The 6,628-nt window shown below is 52.4% G+C and overlaps 1 protein-coding gene across 1 annotated transcript in view; it reads left to right on the top strand.

Annotated features, from left to right (window-relative positions):
• Positions 1–1,990: 1,990 nt before the first annotated feature.
• The window catches only part of Kank4 (KN motif and ankyrin repeat domains 4), a 72,656-nt gene continuing 68,018 nt past the window's right edge, over positions 1,991–6,628 (top strand). Inside the window, exon 1 of the mRNA XM_005353445.3 lies at positions 1,991–2,230. The gene's annotated coding sequence lies outside the window, so the exon portion shown is untranslated. The remainder of the gene's footprint in view (positions 2,231–6,628) is intronic.

Genomic DNA, 6,628 nt, shown 5'->3' with positions numbered 1-6,628 from the left:
CCCTTCCTCCCAGGACCCTACAAGAGCCCATTTTCTAGTCTGACTCAGTGGCTTCCCTGCCATGACAGGAAATAGCAAACGTTCTAGCTCAGGCTTCTTTTCTGTGCCTGTGGCTCTTGCATGGCACAGGGAGGGGGTTTAGGGGGTCCAGGGTGGCTTTGTATACTTAGTGCACTTCCCCCCTTTCTTGGTGCCTGGGTCTGGGTCTGAGACCTCCCGGCTGTTCCAGTTTAGACTGTGAGTCCTCTGACTCAGCTCTACCCTAGAGACACAGCTCCACCTCTGAGTCATCGGGCTGAACTGCTTTCGAGGATGGCAGTCTGGCACTGGCCTGCATCTTCTCCGGAAAGGTGCCGTGGCTCCACACCCCAGTGCCAGCCCCATGCCTAATTAGGTTCACAATGCCCAGAAATCAAGGAACAAATTCTTCGAGGTATCTGGGAGTGCAGAAGAGTTCCAAGACGGAGACTTAGAATGCCTGGGGTTCTGTTCCAGCTCTACCAAGTAGCTTGTGTGACCTTGAGCTAGTGGTGGAACACATCCAGGCAGACGAGTGTTCCCTCACAAGGAGAGGCTGGTGGATCTCTGTGAGTTTGAGGCCAGCCTTGTCTACAGAGTGAGTTCCAGGATAGTCAGGGCTACACAGAGAAACCCTGTCTCTACCCTCACCCCCACTCCCCCAAAAGGAAAAAGTGGTCTACACAGGATCTATGTCACAAAGATGTTGAGAGGCCAAACCAAACCTTGTGAAGTAAAATTCAGGAGCTTAAAGTCCTGGTTATAGGGATGAGGCTTTGCATTTTAAAATAAGATCTATTTACTTTTATTTTATACAAATAAAATAAATATTTATACAATATTTTACCGACATCGTGTTATGTGTTCCATGTACACACAAGCCTGATGTACCAGGAGGGTAGAAGAGGGGTTGGGTACCCTGAAGCTAAAGTTACCAGATGTGAGCTATTGTGCCAATGCTGGAAACCAACTTGGGTCCTCTGCAAGGGAAACACCTTCTTCTAGCTGCTAGGCTATCTCTTCAGCCCCGGGCTTAGCATTTTAAAAAAGGAGTGGTCAAAACACAGAGAGACCGGAGTTAAGTATCTGGGTTTCTGGTTTCCCTGACCAGTCACAGGATGACAAAAACCAACTGGGCCTTCTGTGTCTGAGGCTGTTCTCCCTTGAGCTACAGCCCCGCCCCCGACTCCTTTTTGGGTCCCAGCACTGAGAACAAGTTTCCTTTCCCATTTATTACTGCTATCCTTCTTGGAAATGAAGTCATCTTAATGTTTCTGTCAAAACGGAAATTAAATGTCCCTTGATTCAAATTATCTATCCCATCTGGGTCACAATGTCAAAAATAAAACTCCTTAGACTGTTTCCCCGGGCGTGGGCGCTAGGAAGGTGAGCCAGGTGGGTCAAAGCTGGGCTCTGGAGACCTGTGGGCTGCCATCTCCCCGCTCTTCTGTTGGGTCGCTCTGTAAGGGGTAGGAGAAGTGGCCCCACTTCTCTTTCTGGGTTGGTGCCTGAAGTGGTCCTTAGATATCTGTCCATTCAAGGTTAGTGACTTTGAAATGACGCAAAGTTGTCGAAGAGAGACTGAGGATTTTTAGTGAGGTTGCGGCATTGGTTTGGAAGGAAATTGAAAAGAGACAGCCTAGGGGACATCTAAGTCCCATCATGGACAACCCTCTCTATCATTGTGGGGACAGAAACCTCTAGGCTCTAGAGTCTAGACGAATTTAGAGAACCGCACGGGGTCCTGGGGAAATCAGAAAAGCGCCTTATACAGGCTAGGACTTTTCTGGTTTCTTTTCAAAAAGTTTTTCTCCTTAACTCTGTTCAAGGCTAAGACCCTCCCCTCGGTGTCGCAATTCTGCCCCTTCCTACACACCAAAGCCCGCGCCGCGTCAGGAAGGCGGGGATTCCGGTGGCGGCAGCGGGGATCCGGCTCCCGCGCTCCCAGTCCCGCAGCCTGCGCGGTGGGTGTGCCCTCGGCGAGTGCACCCCGGCTCCAGGCCCAGCCCGCCGGCTACAGGGCGACCGGAGGGTGTGCGCGCCAGGGTGCGGCGGCGCGCGGTGCGTGCCAGGACGCGGACAGTGCAGAGGAGGGAGGATCGTGCCACAGAAGACCGTGCAGCCGCAGCTGCGTGCACCCCGAAGCCGGGTGGGCGCCCGCGCTGCTGCCGCACGGTGGTGACTTCCTACCAGAACCCAGAGGCTCGCTAAGGTAAGCGGTCTGGCGCCCTCTGGCCCCAGGCACCCGCCCCGCACGACCCAGGCTGCGCCGGTCGCCCTCCGCGACCCCAGCTAGCACCCGCGTCCCCGCAGAGGCTGCGGCAGCCTAAACCGGGCGCAGGAGGGTCGGCGACAGCGCAGGAGGGTAGCCGCTCTTGCTTTTCTGCTTTAGGGACTGAGGGGACAGTGGAAGGGGGACCGCGTCGTCCTTGAGACTCAGGTGGCGCAGACCCTCGCAGCTGTCCTCAGAGGGACGCTGCGGTTCTGGATGCAGCTTGCGGGACTTGGGGGCGCCTCCCCGCTGGGTTCCGGGACTACCTGCAAATCCCCGAGTCTCTTTACTCTTGCAAAACACCGCGCCAGGTTCCCAGCCCTCACCTCTCTGATGCTGGATGAAGTTATGATGGGATGCGACCTTGGCCAGAGGGAGGAGGGCCGCCCTGGATCCGTGTGCTAGGTGCCCGCTGAAGATACTTTGTCAAGCCCGCACGCCCCTTGATTAGCTCCCTTCCCCTTCCCATCGCCTTTAAGGTCAAATCTTTGACCCTAGTACTTTGTCGCTGCAGACTGGCCAGTTACAGACAGGAGCTGGAAAGTCCGTGTGTTCTACACCTGGCAGGAACGTTCTCTCGCCCAGCGCACTTGCCTGGGCTGCAGAAATCCAGTCTACTGCTTCCCAAGTACCCTGGGAAGCAGACTTGTAGGATGAGAATGGGCATTTTCCAGGAGATAGAGGCGGAATAGCCTTTATTTCAAGGATGACCTCTGGTGCTTGTGCAAAGTCCTACACACACAAGAGGGCCATGGCAGGATCCCCTGCGGCCAGGAGTGCAATCCCGAAGGACCTACCTGAGTAAACCAAATAGGGTTCCTTAGCCTCCCAGGACAAGGCACAGAAAAACATGTGGCTAGCTACCCACGGAAGCAGAAGGAGAGTTCACTCTGACATTGCCTTTCAAGCCCAGCCTCCTACCTGAAGGCGCCATAATGTGTCCCAGAAACACTGAGTTGTGGGAATGATGCAAGGTCCCGATCAAAAGCACCAAAGTTCAGAACCAGGCGCCAGGCAAGGTTTTCAGATACCAAAGTAAACAGAACTATACACTGGTATCAAGGAACTTGCAGTCCAGTGACCAAGACGGAGGTGAGCCACATCACTCGGGTGTAGAATTCTGCATAGCTGGGTTCTTTGATTCTAAACTTGGGTGCCCTGAGAACTGGCGATGGGTTGAGTGTCAGTCTGAAGACTGAAGGCTGACTGGTTAGAGGGTGGAAAGACTTGGAGACAGAAACTGCCTGTAAGAGGGCCCTGCCTAGCAGCGGAGAGTCCTGTGCAGGAGCGGAAAGCCTTTGTTTGCTGGGTGAGGACCAAGGACCCAGTGCACATGCCCCATAGCCCTGTGTTCTACTGCCTGGCCTAATCAGTGTCTGCCTTTCTCAGCCATGACATTGGACTTTTAGGAGCCCCTGGTTAGATAAAGTTTACAGGGAAAAACAGTTTGACAGGAGCTTTCTCCCTACACCTCAGTTAAAACCCATGGGATCAAGAGCAACGCTTCTTTCCTGTCCTGTTTCCTGCTGTCGCGTTCAACTCACAGCTGGCCAAAGCCTTTGCTCAGCATTCAGGAAAATACATGCTGGAAGTGGAGGCTCATCCAGTCCTGTGCAATCAGACCCGTGTGCAGGTGGAGGGAGAGGGGGAGGGGGGATGAGGGGTGCCCTCATGGTATTACCTGACCTGGCCCCTGCCAACCTCTCTAGCCTCATTTCTGCCTTCTAGCCCTCCCACGGCCTTCTGCAGCTGCCGTGTTCCACTCCAAATTACAACTGAGGCAGCTCCCAGACCACACATTGCCTTTGCCCCCCAGCGGCCTATCTAAAATACTCTCCATTTACTCACCCAGCAACTGCACGTGCTGCCAGCAACTTCAACATTAAGCTTAAGCGTCTCCATAGAAGCTTAATGTAGAGTTAGATGCTGTCTTTCCTTGGCTTCCAATGGGACATGTTCCTGTAGCCCTGAGCATCGGTGGCACTGAGTACCCCATAAGCAGGACTCTGCTGTCGTATTTGAGTCACAAGAGCCTGGTACAGAGCAAGGACTCATTGGAAGTGCTCAGCAGATTATCTTTGCATGGACATCATCTGGTACTTCTTAGCTTTTTAATGGGGAGGGGTGACACGTGTATATCTTTGAGACTACGGTGGAAATTATGCATGCGTATAACTTTATAATGCCATGCATACAGTTCTCACATGGTTCCCCCACCACCACCATTTCCCACACTTTGGGCTATAATTTTCCAGAAAACAGAGGTGCGGTAACTGCCGAGCTCCCACAGCAAGGTAGGAGCAAAGACTCCAAGCTACTGAGCTAAGGGCTCAGGCTCCTTCTGGTACCAGTGCTCAGCCTCTCCGAGCCACGCAGCAGCCTCATTTCATGCCTGGCATTTTGTGAAAGCCACTATTCACGACTACAAGATGGATATCTTGGCTTGTCTTAGTTTAGCATCGGCCTAAGGTAGAACAGGGAGAAAAATCCTATTAGGAGCAGAGTTGACAATTAAGAAGACAGATGAGCCATTTCCTTGTCCTGTTTACCTCCCTGGCCTACAGCATTTGTTATTGCATCTGATCAGTTGGAGGAGGAGCAGACATACTTCAGGTATCTTCTGAGCCCTGAATTGAGTCTGATGCACCAGACTGAGGCTCAGCTATTGGCCTTGTCAAATGCCTCTTCCCCCAGAGCCGGCTAGAAAGGTGATGGAGTGCTTGCTTGCCGCCCCTGGAGTCTGGCCTGCCACCCCATGCATTTTGTAGCAAGACACCTGCTTCAGGCTTTCCCATTCCTGCGTGCATCTTAATTCAGTCAACAAAGCTGCGGCATGCTTCTGTCATGTACCAGACATGTACTGGACTAGTTCCAATCGCTTAAGAGTTTGTGCCAGGGCACATGGTTCAGATCTGTAGCCAAGAGGAAGAGGTAGCTTCACTGCTTCGCTCCTAAGGAGGTAGGGGATGGACAGTTAGGACCTCTGGATCCAAACTTATGCTAATTTATAAAACCCAGATCTCAGGACTGGCTAGCCTAGTAGTTCACTCTCGGCCCTGCACGGGAATGGAAGGATGAAACCTAGAAAAACTGACCTTGTGCGTGTTCCAGTTGTCTTGAGGGAGCCTGGACTCTCCTTGTGGTGAATGGATCTGATGACGGTCGTTTCCCCCCTGTATTTGGGAGACCATGCTGATTGACACAGTTATCACAGATCCACTCCGTTCTGGGTGTGAAACAGGAACAGCAAGATACAGGAATAGTGCAAATGTCTGTCCAACCGGGCATGCTCAGTCCTCACAGCCATGCTTGGGTTGCACACTCAAACTCTCTAGTGCCCAGATGTGGAAACAACAGGCAGAAAGGTCCACAGCTGTGCTAAGGACCTTGGAACTGACACTGGGGTCGGGCAGAGCTGTCAGGCCCTGGAGCTCAGGGAGAGAAACCCCTTTGTGCCCTTCTGTCGGTAGAGTGCATGGGAGGAGGCTTGAAGGCCAAGGGATCTGGAATGGGAGCCTAGACTTGCTGTGTGATTTACAGCTAAAGCCTGACTTCTCTGTGCCTCAGAATGCAAATCTCCCCGATGAAGGTTAGACTCATAGGCTTCTGCTGGGAATGGCTCCCGGTGTCTACAGATGAAAAGGAAGAGAGGTCCACTTCTAAAAATACACCTGTCACATTTCCCAGTAGAGTCGATGTGGCCCCAGGATGTCAAGTAGGTAATCATGTGATACCCAGACAGCTGGAGCTCATTGATCCTGAAGATTCGTATTCCCGCTTCAAGGAAGAAGTGCCCACTAAATCTTCCCCATGAGCACCCAACCCACGGGCTTGCCTACTCCTAGCCCACAACGAGCTTTCTGGGGCATAGGCAATGTAGGGGAGAACAACAATTCCAAGTCCCAGGCCCCCAACTCAATTTTTTCCTAGAATAGATAAAACTTGTTAGCTACCAATTACATAAGGGAGCGTGTGTGAGTGTATTTTGAGTGTTCATATATGTATGTGTGTGAACATGTGAGTGTATATGTTTGTACGTGTGTGTGTGTGTGTGTGTGTGTGTGTGTGTGTGTGTGTACGCGCGCACGTGGTTGTGTCTTTATGTCCGCTGAGTTTCCTTTGGTATGTATTTCTGGGCTGGGGCTCTGATGTCAAGTGACAAGGGGTCAGAGAGATGTGGCCTGGGGAGAATTTGTTCCTTAAAGATGAAGAGTGGCCCTTGGTGCCGCTTCACTTCCACGGTGGTGTGGCAGCAACAGTGAAAGCCCCCTCTGCTCTCACAGGACACTGGCAGGGGCTCTCGGGTTCCCAAATGCTTCCCTCATTGTCTTTTGCTTG

Source organism: Microtus ochrogaster, chromosome 10, assembly GCF_000317375.1.
Source record: "Microtus ochrogaster isolate Prairie Vole_2 chromosome 10, MicOch1.0, whole genome shotgun sequence".
NCBI lineage: Eukaryota > Metazoa > Chordata > Mammalia > Rodentia > Cricetidae > Microtus > Microtus ochrogaster.
The sequence above is the reverse complement of the archived record's forward strand: the minus strand, read 5'-3'. Positions and strand labels throughout refer to the sequence as shown.